The sequence below is a fragment of the Zootermopsis nevadensis genome, unplaced genomic scaffold, assembly GCF_977971745.1.
Source record: "Zootermopsis nevadensis isolate Lab colony 2312 unplaced genomic scaffold, Znev_1.0 Znev_ptg000061l, whole genome shotgun sequence".
NCBI classification, from domain to species: domain Eukaryota; kingdom Metazoa; phylum Arthropoda; class Insecta; order Blattodea; family Termopsidae; genus Zootermopsis; species Zootermopsis nevadensis.
The window spans coordinates 22543645-22561553 of NW_028259192.1; the positions used below are offsets into that span (position 1 = coordinate 22543645).

The following is a 17909-nucleotide window of genomic DNA, read 5'->3' on the forward strand; positions in this document are numbered from 1 at the left end:
CATTTGTTTTTTCAGAACTTACATTATGGAGTGGTTTAAACAGAACACGCCTCGTTGACCACAGTAACAACTTCATATATTGAAAAATCAAGAAACAGTTACTTCAATTTACATTAATTTCCAAAATGAGCCGGGATAGCTCAGTCAGTATAGTGACTAGCTACGGGCTGGACGACCGGGGTTCGATCCCCGACGGGGGCAGAGGATTTTTTTCCTCTAGCCTCTGCGTCCAGACCGGCTCTGGGGCCCACCCAGCCTCCTCTACAATGGGTACCGGGGTCCTTTCCCGGGGGGTAAAGCCGGCCGGGGCGTGATGCTGACCACTCACCCCCATCTAGTGCCGAGGTCAAGGAAGAGAGGAGCTATACCTCCACTCACCCCAAGCGCCTACATGGCGTATAGTGGGACAAACTTTTACTTTACTTTACTTCCATAATGACAAACGAAATTCTACAATTAACACTTAACAGCAATCTTTCGACAGGAACAAGATTATTTAAAAAGGTTTCGTAAAATACATTCGTAAATAATCGGTTTCATGTCGGTCCGTCCGTCAGTCTGAAATTATAACAGCCCAGAGTGCAAAACCAGTAAAGTAATACTTCCATTTAGGTAGGACATGTAGCACGAATCTGAATAACCCTAACGTTTGGTCGTAAGGAAATGTAAAATTAAGACAAGCTCTGCTCAGTACTACAGATCACAACAAAGTTTCTCTGTTCTAAATCACATAATTATGTCTTAATGTGTATGAAGAGCACATGAAATGAAGATCCACCAATATCGATCAATTTTCTATGATCTCATGTCTCACACGGCCTCTTTTCCTTTTCATCTTCTTCTTCTTTTATAGTTTTGATGCGTCATGTTTGTGTTTAAAATTCACATATATATTTATTATTCAAGTCATATACACAAACTTTTAAATTATTGATGTTAAAATTTAAAATTTAAAATTCATATTCTGCGCTATTCATCGTTATCTCGATGTTACAATATTGCGCTTTACTACTTCTACATGTTTCGATGTCATAGCATCATCTTCAGGTTTTTATATTTAAAACTATTCTATATTTATTAATGCAAGCTTTTCGTTTGTTGTAGATTGTAGATTACTATTGTGGGTGTTTTCTTTGGTCTTCTTATTATTTTGCATATTATGTTAGTTGTTCATTGTTCTGTGAAATTATTAATAATATAATTAACATTTGAGTTATTAATATTATTTATATGAAAATGAGTTTGGATATCGTAATAAAAATTCATGTTAAAGTAAGAAAAACGTAGAAGTATTAAAGCGCAACATTGTAACATCTAGATAATGATGAATGGCGCAGAATATCAATTTTAAACTTCTTCTTCTTCTTCTTCCTCCCCCGTTCCAGGACCCCCTATGTCAAGCCCTTCTTACGTTTAATGGGTTCTCTCGTACTTGTAATGATGTTGTATGGTCCAGCAACAATCTCGCTCTTATTACGTGTACTGGGTGTGGTGGCAGTAATATCTAGGCCAACATGGTAGGATGAAAAATATTAATTACATTTAGAACAGCAACAGAAAGAGATAGAGAGAGGCTCAGTGGAAGGAGAAATCAACTCCTGTGTTCAGTTGTAGCGCCGTGTAGACCCCCATTAAGGAAGCAGTAAGGACCTCCGAAACGTCGGTAAACTTCTACCAGACTACACGGCGCTGCAACTCAGAAGACAGCAGCCTCAGTTCCCTTCAGGTTTCCCGATAAAAATTTTGCATGCATTTCTGACGTAGAGTGAAAAATAAAAATTGCGAACACGCGCTTACGAAACGTCATCGGCGAGTCCTTTCGTCAGTCTGCATAAAAAGGCGCATGTCCTCACAAAACGCGAAGTGCCTACACGTACATATGTCCGTCTCTCAGTCCTACAACGGTCGGCCTTTTGGTCATCATCTGAGCCACGAAACGCACGAACGCAGACCCCACCCTCAGCGCAAAACATGACGCATTTCGTCCGTCCTTGTCCCCAGCCTTTCTAATAAATTAAAACACTAAACTCCTGATTACGTTACCCCCTTCCACGCACAGTGTAGACTAGCAACTGGGAGGGTCAAACTTTGCTTCCTTAATTAATCCAATGCTAACCATATGTCCCACCTGCTTCAACAATTTATTCAATGTGCTTCATATCGTGTTTTCTTCGCGGTACGGTCTGAATTATTAAATATTAATCAGACGAACTGTGATTCTCAGTGTAAACAGCGTTAACCAGTTGATCTTTGTAATGGTGAGGCGTTGTGTTTTCTTCGCGGTACGGACTGAATTCTTTAATATTAATCAGACGAACTATGATTCTCAGTGTAAACAGCGATTATTTCCTTAAACAGCGTTAATCACTTGATCTTTGTAATGGTTAAGTGTTGTGTTTTCTTTGCGGTACGGACTGAATTCTTAAATATTATTTAAACGAGCTTCGGTTTCAAATGGTTAAGCACATTAACAAAAAACTTGAGCATTCAGAAAAAGGATTTCGCTGAGTATTCTTATGGGACAGCTACACGCTCCGGCCTTTATAACCCAACAGCCAATGTATGCGAGACTGAATATAACCCACGGCCGTCCTCGATGAGAAAGTCAATAACAAAAATCTACCTGTAATCTAACCACGGTACTACAGCTAACAGTCAGGTACTCGACTGCCTCAGTACTGTTTCTGTTGATATTAGATACCACAGTAATCTATCATTACAAATAGTTTTATTAAATTCGTTTTAATATTATCTATGCGCTAAGCATTGCATTCATATTGCATTATAAACTCATACGAGGTTACAAGATACCTTAATATGACTTCAGTGAATTTTTACTGTCTCCACGGAATATCAGAATTAGTTAATTACTTTCAATTAGGCCAGGACAACGTAGCCTACTAACCGGGAATTACAAATCTATAATTTATGTAACATTATTAAACGGGATAACTAAGTCAGTAAACTAAGTAGGGAATACATCGCTGGGGTTCGATCACCGACAGATGCAGGGATTCTTGCAATGATATCCAGACAAGATTTCCGTCTTCTGGGTTGTTGCGCTGTGTAGTCTGGTCGATGTTAACCAACATTTCAGAGGTGAATATTCATTGCCCTGATGACGGAGGCAGTATGACCTCTGAAACGTTGGTTAACATCGACCAGACTACACAGCGCAACAACCCAGAAGACGGAAATCTTCATCGCCCTGATGATGGAGGCAGTATGACCTCTGAAACGTTGGTTAACATCGACCAGACTACACAGCGCAATAACCCAGAAGGCGGAAATCTTCATACTCACCGCTGTGAGAACCTCAAGTCTTACATATCCAGACAAGTTGTGACGAACACCAAGCCTCACGTAAATAAGGCATTTAAAGCTTGAAGCAGACTTCTGCCTGTGCCGAGGACTAAAATGCATGGAAATTTGTATCTCTGCCCCCACTTCTTGGATCAGTGCTTAAGTGTGGGAGCAATTTCTAACTCTATTTTATATCAAGGCATGGCGACACGCCCACGGGTCTCCTCCATGACATAAGCACTTTGCACTGAGCGGCTGCTATGAGGTCATTCCGACTGCCAATCGCAAATCGAAGGATACGACCCACACACGAGTTCCTCTGACGACAGAAGACCACTTCCCTAATAAAACTTTTTAGGTTATCTCAGCACAGAACATAAGGCTTTAGGAAATATAGACAGACAGTAACAATTCTGGCTTTTTCGTCAGAATTTGGTCTTTGTAAATAACCGGGGAATTTCCCTTGGCTGTGGATTCCCTCACGTGAAGACCAATTGACCTTTGTACGTGAGAGTCTCCATCCAGCCACTATGAAGAACGCAATCACATGTAGATCTTCATGCACAGTTTCAGTTAATTTTGTCCGATTTTCAATACAATTTAAATTTATAGACTAACAGCGGTACAATTTTTCAAATATCAGATTTCACTGATATCCCTTCAGCCGGACGAACGGGTACTTTAATTGGAGCACCGCACATATGCGAACGCATCGAAAATTTAATGCTGTGAGGAACACGTCTACCCGACACTACTGATTTAGACAAAATTTGGTACTGAGAGATTTCTAGGCACACGATTCCGTAACAACCACTGACTTTCATGAAGTTTTTAAGTAGGCGAATATTAAGACGGAAGATGGCTGCCTTATGGGTTGTAGCGCCGTGTACTCTGGTACAAGTTTACTTAAGTTTCAGAGGTCCTTGCTGTGATAATGGAGACATAAAATACATCTGAAACGTCAGTGAACTTCTGCCAGACTACAACCCAAAAAAACAGCAATCTTCACACACGAAGCTGGAAAAATATTTTACGGATTTCCTCAGAACGGCTAATCATAAAAAAAACTGTGCATCCGTCTTCCTATATATTTATTAGTTTTGATATTTGTTGCAATGAAAGACCGTCAGACAAAATCCACCAATTAAACGGAAAGACTTCATAAAAAGCAAAACAATGCTATGACGTATACGACTTACTGGCTGTATAATAATATGTGATAAGAGACTATAACTGAAATTAGTAAACTTTAAAATGTCAGAGTTCAGGAGAGGCCACGCGAACGAGTTGCGTGACACCTGAGCGATGTTCTGATGTTTCTTTCGCGTTGCTAAGTCGCCTTCGTTCGCTCGCGAACAAATGAGTAATGAGAAGCGGACAACCTCGTCTTCTAATGTCGTGTCATTTATTTGACAGGAAATTGTAAGATAATTAAGTAAATGTACCAGATAAATATATTACATCGTAGAAATGAATAACACAGCGCGTCACAACAGCAAAATCATTAACAGTAGAAGATAAGAATGTTGAATACGTTCTGCTTCATTTTTGTTCGCGAATTCAAGCTAAATTTAAAATAAATCAAACTTGCTACATAAGTTCAAGGAGTTATTTTGGAACAAACTTCTAATTTTCCCGACACATGAAAGCAGAATATAATTTTAGAACACATAAACCTAGAAAAGAGACAAGACGCTAATTCTAAAGTGGAACTTAACTTCCATGATTTGGTTTCGGATTATTATAGCATAAGGTTTAATAACCTCGAGAGGCTTTAATCAGGTACTCACCAGACGCAGCCTTCCGAAACGTCGTGGGGCGCCTGCAGAAGCGGAGTAACCTGAAACGAAATTTTAAACGAGGTCATAATGGGAAGAAGCACGCAAACACCAAGCTTTAAGTAACGTCCAAATGTGAGATAATATTAAAATAAACAAATTACCTTTGTTTTCAAAAACACTAAACTGGCAACCGGTCGCATATTTGAAGGTTTCCATTTCTGTGTCTAAATAAACTAATATACTTCCACGAGTGATAACCTTAATAAACAATACACATTAAAAAGATGTACTGTTAACAAGACATAGAATGATGTTTTATGATCAGTAACAAAAACAAAGATGCCTAGAAGCGTCTAACATTACCATAGTAACAGTTATAATAATGTATGCATAACAGGCACATATCATCATAAACATTCTCGTATTTAATACACAAAAATATATTGATAAAATGTATTTTGAGAAGTCTTGTGGCCTGAAATGTCGGTCAACTTTCTGGGTAGCGAACTCGTGGTTCTGACATCTGTCGACTGAATAATTAATTTCTAAATTGTCTCTTATAGATTAAATATATTACTAAACAACCACTTCCAAATCATCACGATGGAAGCAGCAATGGCCTCCGAAACGTCGGTAAACTTGTACCAGACTACACGGCGCTACATCCCAGAAGATAGCCATCTTCGGACTCACCGCCCTGAGAAACTCATATCCTATTTAGCCACTTCGAGAACTTCTTGTAGTTCAAGACAAATGTGGGTGGATGCAAGGAAGATAAATTTAAGATAAGAAGAAAGAATAATATGACGAAAAAGTATCAAACTGGAAATATGGGAGACGTAGAGGGAGGAAGAAATATTTACAAGGTGTCCCTTAGAAGATAGCTACCTTAATGGCGCCCTCACACAGTCACAAACGTGACCTGGTTACCGACGCACGTCGCCTTAACCATTATACTAAGCGCCAAAACGTAAATCCACTTTATTCTTATCTGCGCTGAAAAGTCGAGAATAACAAATGTAGTTGAAATGTAGTTTAAACAAATCAATACCAATGTTTCGTACACGAATAAGGCAAATTAAACTGGAGACAGATACACGTCGTGAAATTTGTGAAGAAAGTGATACCATTCGAATTCAAACATTTGGTTACGCTCTGCTGACACAAGTGATAAATCTTGAATTACTGGTAGCTCACTATAGAATCTCACCCTGGGATTCAATTAACATTTATCAGAGCTTTCTACAGCGACCGAAAAATATAAAAGCTAACTTCAATATTTTCAAACTGGACAGAAACATTGGCCAGGAAGGAAAATGTACGAAGGCCGATAAACGGGGAAAAATAAAATCGAATGTTTTCGGTTAAACCCAAACGTGCATTCAATTGTGTTGAAATTTGTTAAAGAACATCCTGTATCTGAAAATTACAGATCAAAAATACCATCAAACAAATCAGACGTCAAAATCGTACATTTCGCCAAGCAAAAACAGCATCGTACGAACAACGATCATTTAACCCGAAGGTTTCGAAAGAGTTATTTCGTATAATCCCTCGAGATGGCGTTTGCAAAGTCTGAATCATTGCAATAAAAAAATAAAATAAAAAATTCAGGACTAGAGAAGAGTACAAGCGCAAACGGACATCAGAAATTCTGTTTCGACTCAATACATCAGAGCTGACGAGAATTTCAATCACGGGACATGACACGATACTCCGTACTACCAGCTGATTAGTGCAATATTGCCAATCACTTGGACCGCCGATAAAGCCAGTGAATCTCGTATAGACACTGCACGAAGAACGATTAAAATTCATAACTGGTCTCAACATTTTCTTCCCTGGTGATGTGAGTTTAATAACGCAGTACACTACAGCCATTCACGGCCACTCTGATGATATACGTGCAGTGATGAACTGTGCGCGAGAGGGAGAGGTATAATTAAACAGACAGCCCCTACTGGGCGATGCACCGGAACTTTGCCCTCACAGAAATAATCTGATGGTACCGAGTTTGAACCCTGAAGGCAACTCTATCAAATGAATACCAACACTATTATGCCCTTCCATTTTGCAGCAAAACTGGTGGAGTTTCACTCCACGCCTTCTGCATAGACAGATGTCGTGTACAGCTCGGCTTTTACCTTAAGCCAATGAGTTCCTTGGAACAAACTGTTATGACAAATATTTGTTTAAATCTTGTCAGTCAAATCACAATAAAATTCCTATTAAATATTAAAATATTACTAAAATTAACATTTAAATATTTAAAATGATGTTCTCTATCGAAATGTTCGATTTACATTAGAACATCACTTTTTACACGACATGTTTCCGTTCTAAAAGAACCATCTTCAGGTGTATAAAATTATATAAACTTAAATATAATTTCTTAAATGCAACTTTTAGTCAGATGTTTATCAGATTTCAAATGATGTTTTCTTCCAGATTTTATTGTATTTTTAATATCGTATTCGAAGTTGTTCTGTATGTACGTCGTGCTTAACATGATTTTGTGTGGGTGAACGTTTTGTTGTTGTTTTTTGTGTCATCCAGAAATGAAGTTGTGGAATACGATATTAAAAAATACAATAAAATCTGGAAGAAAACATCATTTGAAATCTGATAAACATCTGACTAAAAGTTGCATTTAGGAAATTATATTTAAGTTTAAGTTTATATAATTTTATACACCTGAAGATGGTTCTTTTAGAACTGAAACATGTCGTGTAAAAAGTGATGTTCTAATGTAAATCGAACATTTCGATAGAGAACATCATTTTAAATATTTAAATGTTAATTTTAGTAATATTTTAATATTAATAGGAATTTTATTGTGATTTGACTCACAAGATTTAAACAAATATATATTTATAACAATATGACGCAACTGGATCATCTCATGTTATGACAAAGTTAACAGACTGTTAGAATGAGAAGCGTATATGGATGGCTGTGACTGACGAACTTTAGCGTTAATTTAGGAAACCAGAACATAGATGGAACGTAAAACTATAAATACAGTCATTTTGGACAAACTGAACTGTCAGAGCTCCATGTAATCAGATATAAAACTTCTATTGTGTTGTTTAGAATGTAATTTCGAATTTGAGGGTTTGTCACATACCTCTTCCACGTTCATACGGTTTTGTTGAAACCAGCAAATATTTTAATATTTTTCTCACTCTTAACTTGTAACATATAAACATTTTAAAACACCCTGTACAAACTTGATAAAAGTATTCCCTGACACGAATAACTGAACAAAATCCGTTTAGCTGTGTAATGTAATACAAAATTAATTAAACTGTCCACACTTTCAACTGTGCTTTATAACAATTCATCAGTCTAAAATATCATTTCCTGAAAACATCCATGGATATCCCTGGTGTTTTACTACAGTTTATCAGTCAAAATCATAATTTCCCATTTCCTGTAAACATTCGCAGTTGTCAGTCGTGTCTCGTAATATTAATCATCCTTACGCGGCATCAACAGAACATTACACTGAGAGGGGGGGGGGGAGAGAGAGAGAGAGAGAGAGAGAGAGAGAGAGAGAGCATTTATTATGATGTTTACTTAACCGTTTAAGTGCCAGCGGCAATTATGTTTACCAAGTTATTTAACATCCATTATTCTGGCATTCTGTTCACACAATATATTTATGAGTTTCGCCTGGTTCAAAATATAACTGATATTTTCATAAACAACTTTGTAACACACGTGCGACGCATTTTTAAATATTATTCATTTATTTGAATAAAAAATTTCCTTGGATATTAACCATCGTCTAGTAAAATATAAAATATAAAACGTAAAAAATTATATTTATATTTTATATATTTTTATATTTTACGAGACGATGGATAATATCCAAGGAAATTTTTATTCAAACGACTCTTCACCATCGTCAAGAAGTTTTAGATTTGATATTATTCATTTACATATCAAGGTTTAAAACTATGCCTTTTTTATGTAATAAATAAATGTCGAGAAAGAAGTGGGAAATCTAAGCGACTATCAGCTCCTAAATATGAATCTGTACTGCGAAGTTAGTAATCAGCTATACAGATTTACACAGTATTAAAGTCTGCACATACACTATTCTGCTACATTATCAAGAACTCTAATAGCAAAATATTTGAAAGGAAATACAGATGGTACACATTACACGTAAAGCTGGCACGATTTCAGAAACGGTAGAACCACATTCATAAACTGAACAAAGGCAAAATACTGAAAAGGTTCGTTTCTCTTAAAAGCATCTCTACTTCATTATCAATGTTGAAATGAAACCAACTTCTGGGACTCTTCCATTAGCAGAGGCTGCTTGATCCTCATCCGGCTTTAAAATTCGATTTCACCACGTGATAATACAGAGTGTTCCTCAGTTAAGTTGCAATATAAAATGCTTTGTAGATCCACGATTTACTGAAGATTTCAATACAAACAAACTGCCTCAAAGCTAACCACAGGACATTAAAACAATTGGAACTCACAGCATGAAGACGCATATAAACTCCTGCTACAGAGCTATACACATACGAGTCGATCAATACCTGGCCTTTTATGTATCATGAAAGCTCATTACCGTAATAAAAGTAGACCACAACAAGTTATATTAACCATACAAATCCTACTTACGCCCTACATTTTTCCTTTCATCAATTTTAATATTATCCTCCCAACTATGCCTAGGTCTTCCGCATACAAAGATGTGTGGCTCACTTTGGCCTACGGGCAACTCAACTCTGTACGCTGCAAAGACAACTAATTCTATTAATCAGAATATTTCCTGAGAAGCTGATAGTAGCTTCGCTGGTCAAAAAATTCCCCTCACCGTCCACAGAAGACCCCGCCACTGTGCCCGCAAACTCCAAGCTACTCTTCAAGATACATTTTAATATTATTCCCCATCTATGTCTAGGTCTATCAATTACATTAGACAGAAACTTAATATCGTCTTCACAAATGTGTTTTTTTCAAGGCATTCTCAAATATGTTAACTCGGCCGCACATTTAAGAGTCACTGTCTGTATGAAGTCTGCTGACGGGATGCTGACATATATTTAATTTTCGCTGAGTTTACTTCTGGACCAATTTATTACTAGCGTCCAATAGAATTCTTGGTTATCAACGAAATTAAGTGTGATTTGATCAACTCCGCAAAGGCGGGTCTGCTTTTTCCAAACTTCTGTCCACGTAACGTACGTATTCCTGTTCCAACTGAAGTTCAGTGTGGACGAAAACACGAACAGAACAAAACATCATCATTATCTAGAACAATTCTTATTCTGTCCACCCCAGTGCACAAGCCCCACTTGACGGCTTGGCACCTCGTAAACAACATGAAGGCGAGAAAGAATCCCTACAACCATAAATCAGTGTTACATGCCACTGAGGACAGCTTTATTGGTTTTCAGTTGAAACCAAATATCGATTAATAATACTTTTACGAAAACATGCATTTAAAAGGACGAAGATTGCACTCAATCACATCTTGAAAAGGGGAGCGTAAATGTGTTTATGGGCTCTTTTCATATAAATTATAAAAAAATTACCTTTCCGACTTTGATTATAAGATTTCAATTCTTCACAAATTAATAAATCACCGCGTAATAAAAACTGACACAGACAGCGGGCGTCGTCGCCAAGAGGTTAACAAATCTTCGTATTCGGGAGGTCCTGGCTTCGAATCTGGAATCGTAGACCTGCTATCCGTCTCCCATAACACATTTACTTCTACCGTTGGTTTTAAAGAATTAAAGTCGCACCACATAGTGTAACGTGAAGGGTGCTTACAAATTAATTACGTATCTGTTTTGAAATATAAGGCTCCTACAATTACCTAAAATAAATTTTAATATTATCCCTGCATCTACGCCTTGGTCAACCAAATACTATTTTACCTTCAGGATTCCTGACTAAAATTATTCATTAAAATTTCCTGTCCATGCCATCCTCTTGTTTGTTCACCCCTAAAGCTCTCGATTATGTATTTTTCTCCATCCTCCCTTATCTAGTCTTTATTAGGTCTAGATACCCTCAGCACTTTTCTCTATTCCTATAAAGAATGGTAACTATATGAACCACTGTCTTCAACAACCAATAACGATGCATTTATTATTTATGTTTCGTATGTTTCTCAGAATAAACAGCGATTATTTCCTTAAACAGCGTTAACCAGTTAATATACGTAATGGTGAAGTGTAGTGTTTTCTTCGCGGTACGGACTGGATTCTTAAATATTATTTACACAAACTTCAAGGGGCTCCATCTCGACACAGGTTTTCCTTGGTTTTCCTCTGTCTTCAAGCAAATGCTGAGATGGTTCCCAAGTTCCAAGTTGCCACTGCAAGCTTCTCATGCAGCCCTCCCGATTTCAATTAATCAAAATTTACCACCCCTTAACGCCGTCAAAATTTACCCCCCTCCCCTCAGTAGGAACTTCTAAATTATGTATTAAACTTCCAAATTAATAGTCTCAGCTTTCTCTAATACAAAATTTCAAAATTCCGTCTTCTCTGCCAATCATCACACTAACGCCTTCACTCTTACTTTATCCTTAACAGAAGGACGAGCGGGCATTGCCTGGGGACCTTCTAGCTATAAGATGCTCTTTCTCCCCCCCAGATATCGAAGTGTCTCTCACTTCTCCCCCACCAATTTCCTCTTTCTCTCTCTCTTCAAGGGGCTAAGGGGCCCTCAGCCGGAGTTCGTCTTTCAGAATGAGAGACTGTGGTCGAAATTCGCGTTAAATGTCCGGTCACAACTCACAGTGACCCACAGTCGGTTTAACAAATAAGCCTGTGTCACGCAGTTAATACCATCCGACCCAGCAGCTTTTGATTGCTCTGGGTATTTGGGCAGAAATTTCGGGACACAGACCGAACAGCCAGGAACAGGTGACTGTAGGCCCCTGCATTATAAATGAGCTGTCAAACGCCTCAGCGTACCGAACAACGCTGAAAGTTGTTCCCACAGTAACACACACATTGAAGCTATCGCCTATAAAATCGAATCGAGGCACTGCGTTAACACAATGCCTGAATAAAAATTGTGAACATCAAACAAGCGAATTCTGAAAATAAATAAAGGAAACCTGAATAAAAAATGTAAATTTTGTTAAGACTTCCGGGCTTCGTCATTTTAGAGAAATTCAGTTCGCCCATTTGGCCGCGGTATTTAAATAAAAAAATCTACACTGCGTCATAACATAGAACATAATTTTCACCGACGTAAGAAACTGGTATGTCAGAATCGATGTTTTTTTTAAAAATTTTCTTATAAAATCCCAATGAAATTTTTCTGTATCAAATTTATTAAACCTGTGAAGGGGCTAAGAATTCTTGTCAAGGATACACAGTGAGAAGTAAAGGCCAAATGGTATTCCTTACGCCACACAGGAAAATAATCCGAAAGTGAAGTTTATTTATGTTGGATTGTACTTGCAGTTCGGAGCGTTGAAACGGCCCAACTGATACACACGATTTATTTGCAATAAATCTTTCTAGAATAATGGAAAGTGTGCTTTCGGCCAGAAGTGCTACAACTTAGTTCGTGTATGTCACGTTCCCGTTGTTGTTTTGCGGGCGTTTGTTACGCGGAGCACGAACACGGCTCAGGACAGAGAGCAAGTGGAACTTAGGGGCTGGGAACTTAACATAAGATAGCATGGGTTCTTGTCATATTGTCTTCATACACTGGCGGCAGAAAGGAAGGAAGGAAGGAAGGTTGAAATACGAATAAAGACTGAAAGGAAGTATGACAAAAAGAGAAACGAAGAACAGGAAAAAGCGAGTTATGGAGAAGAAGAAGTTTGATAAAGAAAAAGAGATCTAACTCCGTGCAACAAAGACTTTCTTCACAAGCTAAAAGTACTCTCAGCTAGACAAGAAATTTCCCGTCTTATAAAACTCTAAAGTTCATTACCGTGTTCACAAGAGCCAGCCACCTGACCCTAACCTTGTAATCAAAACTTTTGAGAAATAAGTGGCGTCGATCTATCAAATGTCACAGGTAGGCCTATGTGATGCCTCACGTCTGACTGGCGGATCATAAACACACAACATTTCCATGGAAACTCATTGCCTGTTTATGGCGGTCTATAAACCACGGGCAATCTAGCGCCTAGATGCAGGACTTGTCTCTTAGGACCTTCTTGCTTTGCAACGTTGGACTCCTTTCTTTAACTACATGGAACATATTTCTTGAAATGTTGACATTTGTAGTTTTATTTCTAATTTTGTCATCAGTTTCCCCGGGAAAATAACCGAGGTTCCCTCCAGCCCAATTTTTTGTTTCGAAGATAGTGTCATTGGAGAGATTCTCTGGAAAATAAACTGTACACGTGAGTAAATATGAAACTGGATCTTTAGAAGCTACGTTGTGAATACGATAAATTGATTCAACTTCAGTGAAGTTAGGGCCCAGTGGTGCGCTTTTGTGAACAGCATTCAAGTTTCCTAATGAACTTTGTGTCCGTCTGTTTATAAGCCGCTGTTTCTAGCATTGTGTCATTTTTTACGGGTCAACAGAGTGGTACTACACTTTGTAAAGTTTTACTCATTGTTGACATTTTACGTATAAAGTTTCATACGGTAACAATGGACTAATTTATAAAACAAGCAGAATTTAAGACAGAACACAACGGACACTCATCAACAGTAAAACAAAGTGTATAATATTTATAATTTGATTCTGAAGTCGTGTGTTCTTGTGATTCCAACAATAAGCACGGAAAATGAAGTCGTTGTCCCGTTTTCTGTCTGTCTTTCGGATTCACATTCAGGTTTTAAGCTTATGAAAATGTCTGTTATCTGAAAGCAGAATTACCGAACTCGTGGGAAATACGTCACGGAAATTCGTGTCCAATAAGATGACAGCTCCTGGAATTACATTTCAACACGCCATAGCACAGCGTAACAAAACAGTGTTAGCCGACCAAATTATACAGACCGTGTTGACTGTGGGCTGTACGACGTACGACTTCAGACATCGAGGAAATGAAAAGACGTGGAAGGCCTAGCAGAATTTCAATCACGGCCACAAAGATCCGGCGCCAGCAAAGGTTCCTGCCTTGACTACTTGCTGCCTCCGTCATCCGGGGGATTAGTCACCGCCCTTATGACGAAGAAAGTAAGGACCTCGGAAACGTCGGTAAACTTCTACCAGACTACACAGTGCTACAACCCAGAAGACTTTGGACTCACCGCCAGATACTACTTTAAGTAGTAATTACATATAAACAACAGAATTATGTCTGCTTTAATTCTGAATGGCGACAAAACTTTCTTTCTAATTTAATCAATTGTCTCGTTTATGGAAATAAACAAAGAGTGGAAAATTACGCTCCAAGAGAATACGTATAATCTGTTAATTCGCCCTTTGTGACTCCGGTCCTGTATAATCTCATTGGCCGTGATGTTCATTGACTGTAGTTAAAATCCACTGTTGCAGAGCTAACCGCATTATACACTGCAGAAATCAGTTTTCCCTTACTACGTTAAATATTCAGTATATAAAATGTCAGAAATAAAAGTTTTAAAAAAAATGTGCTTAAAGTGAAATACTGGTTTCATTACACCAATATGAATCAAAATTAAATTCGTCCAGAACTTCAGTTCGAACCATAAAATTTAATCTAAACCCATCCTATAATATCGCACATGAAATACAGGCTGGACATGGTATTATTTGTAGCCTATGTGCACGAAAAATTATACGCTTTTATTATGAATTACGTAACAAATCAACATATTTACCACAGTTACAAAAAACAGAAGGCTGCCACATGGAACGAGATACGATCTGAACACTAATCACTACACACCGGCTGTTTAAAATCTATTACTTAAACATCTATATATACAAATAATACCCCTTATGAGAAAAATTTGCAGCCAGAAAACAAGTCGCGTGATGTGTAACCAACAAAATCTGTGCCGTAAATATGACAAATATCACACTAAATGGTTATATCAGCCGAATTATGGAATAAGTGAAATAAGATCAACACGCAATGACCACTCATAAATCCAGAAATATTCAAATCGATTCCTCGTTTAATAACGATTATATATAAATCGCTTCACAACAAACAACACTTTCATTATATGATCATGGTGGGACCATCAGAAAACAAAGATTAATTAAAATAAGTTACACGTACAAAAAAGCATTATAATTTGATGCAATCAATCTAACAAGATGAAGGATAAGACAAAATTTTAAAGACAACGCAAGTTTTTATTAAAGTCACTAACAAGTGTTTGCAATTTTAATAACGCACTTCATATTAATTCATTCCTTACGAAAACCTTTCTGCCATGCAATTCAAATTAATTTCCTCTTCACAAATCCAACTATGTGGCCTCACTAACAAAATGTCTATGAAACTGTGTCAAGTCTTTTACTTCAAAGATTCACTTTATATACAGGGCGTAATATTTAAGTATAAATATGATATAGCGCAAATGTTAGAGCACGTTTCGAGCATCGACATAAATAAATGTAAATTTTCTTTAACGTCAGTAGTCTTTCACGTCACGTTGTATAATAGATGCAGAGCATATTTCGCTCAACTTGACAACAAGGGATTATATATCCTTCGCATATTGTAACTTATCTTGCCTAAAACTTTAACAAACTTGATAAGTTACAATAACTGCTGGATTTTCAGATGATAAACAGTTTCTGACAAAATTCATACAACTCGATCGTAGTTTAACGTAAAATAAGCTTCACATTTCATCGATATGAACAAAAATTAAATTTGGGCTGAACTTTTAAAGTAACTATACAGACTCCCACCAACAGAATATACAATTTAATCGAATCTGATCAGTGGTTTCGCAGATAAAAATGCGTATATATACGCCCCTTCCTACCCCGTTCAATTCATGCGCTTTGAGCAAACAAAACACGAAGAGACTATAATTAAATGGTCCACACAAGACGATTTTAAAGCAACTCGCTCGAAATGCAATGTCCAAGAGATAATAATATTTTGAATCCCAACTTTGTCTAAATCATATTTAAGATTTAAGTCCGTACCGCGAAGAAAACACCAGACCTCACCGTTACAAAGATCAACTGGTTAACACTGTTTAAGGAAATAATCGCTGTTTACGTTGAGAATCATAGTTCGTCTGATTAATATTAAAGAATTCAGTCCGTACCGCGAAGAAAACACCAGACCTCACCATTACAAAGATCAACTGATTAACGCTGTTTAAGGAAATAATCGCTGTTTACGTTGAGAATCATAGTTCGTCTGATTAATATTAAAGAATTCAGTCCGTACCGCGAAGAAAACACCAGACCTCACCGTTACAAATATCAACTGGTTAACGCTGTTTAAGGAAATAATCGCTGTTTACATTGAGAATCATAGTTCGTCTGATTAATATTAAAGAATTCAGACCGTACCGCGAAGAAAACACAACTCTTCACCATTACAAAGATCAACTGGTTAACGCTGTTTAAGGAAATAATCGCTGTTTACGTTGAGAATCATAGTTCGTCTGACTAATATTAAAGAATTCAGTCCGTACCGCGAAGAAAACACCAGACCTCACCGTTACAAAGATCAACTGATTAACGCTGTTTAAGGAAATAATCGCTGTTTACAGTGAGAATCATAGTTCGTCTGATTAATATTTAAGAATTCAGTCCGTACCGCGAAGAAAGCACTTAACTTCACCATTACAAAGATCAACTGGTTAACGCTGTTTAAGGAAATAATCGCTGTTTACGTTGAGAATCATACGAAACACATCGATAGAAAATGAAGAGTTGCTGATAGTTGGAGGAGTTGCGCTCTAAATTACGAAAGACGCTAGAATTTAGTTTTATAAAAAAATAATCCTAATTAATGTCTACGTAAGTTATAACATGACGGTGATATTTATAACAAAACACATATTAAAACTTAATTTCCGGCCCAGTTATTTCTTTCTTCAAACACAACGCAATTAAACAGAATCTCCTTGTGAAAACAAGGCACTGCATTGTTCCTAAATGCCACATCCTTGTACCCATGCAGCCGCGGAATCACAAAGGCTTGTGGGCAGACCTGAAAAAATCTGGAATGTGATATCACAACAGAAAAATATCCTAGACCAAAAAGCCTTAAAAAATAAATCAATGAATGCGATGAACGTCTTTCTTTTTTTTAAAAAAAAAAAAAAGGCAAATAGGTTTTCACAGCTCAATGGATCGTTAAGACGACGTCATGCCTGGATGAAAGCCAGAGGAATCCCTCAGCAGATACCCAAGAAGTGTAATAATCAGTGTGTGAAAGTGACACACTCTTGGCACACGGCCGGAGATCGCAGGCTAATCACCGCGGTTAAAACTACTAAATCTTCCTAGTTTATAAGCGCTATAGCACTCTCGGAATCTTCACCTTTCCCGAAAATCTGTCGATATTTTGTGGGACTCCTCTGGACCGGGGTTCATCCCGACGCTAGACCTCGACCCTACGCAGTACAACAACAGAAAGACGTGGATACCATAAGTGGGATTCGAACCCATTACCCGAGCCTCAGACCGCACGGGCAATGTAATCGGATAAAATACATTTTTCACACGATTATAAATAATTTTAAAAATTCACAAGTCGTACAAGATTTTCATAACAAAAAAAATATACGTAATATACGTACATGCACATTTCGTGTAATATTGAGGAGTGTACTTTTGTATTTCATGGTTACTATCTCTGAAAACGAGGTTTGAAAGGACTTGTAAAGTCTGTTGTCATTCAAATACTTCAATTTGTCGGCTCATCGCACATAACATGTTTTTGTAATCGCCCTTAAT

The 17909-nt window shown here is 37.5% G+C and overlaps 1 protein-coding gene across 8 annotated transcripts in view; it reads right to left on the reverse strand.

Moving 5' to 3' along the window:
- The window catches only part of LOC110830336 (putative G protein-coupled receptor No18), a 133062-nt gene that overhangs the window by 77695 nt on the left and 37458 nt on the right, over positions 1-17909 (reverse strand). For 7 of the 8 annotated variants that reach the window (XR_015532756.1, XR_015532754.1, XR_015532749.1 and 4 more), the window contains one exon: positions 5094-5143. The gene's annotated coding sequence lies outside the window, so the exon portion shown is untranslated. Of the gene's footprint in view, positions 1-5093; positions 5144-5245; positions 5321-17909 lie in introns of those variants that run through there. The other variant, XR_015532750.1, reaches the window with a different exon arrangement.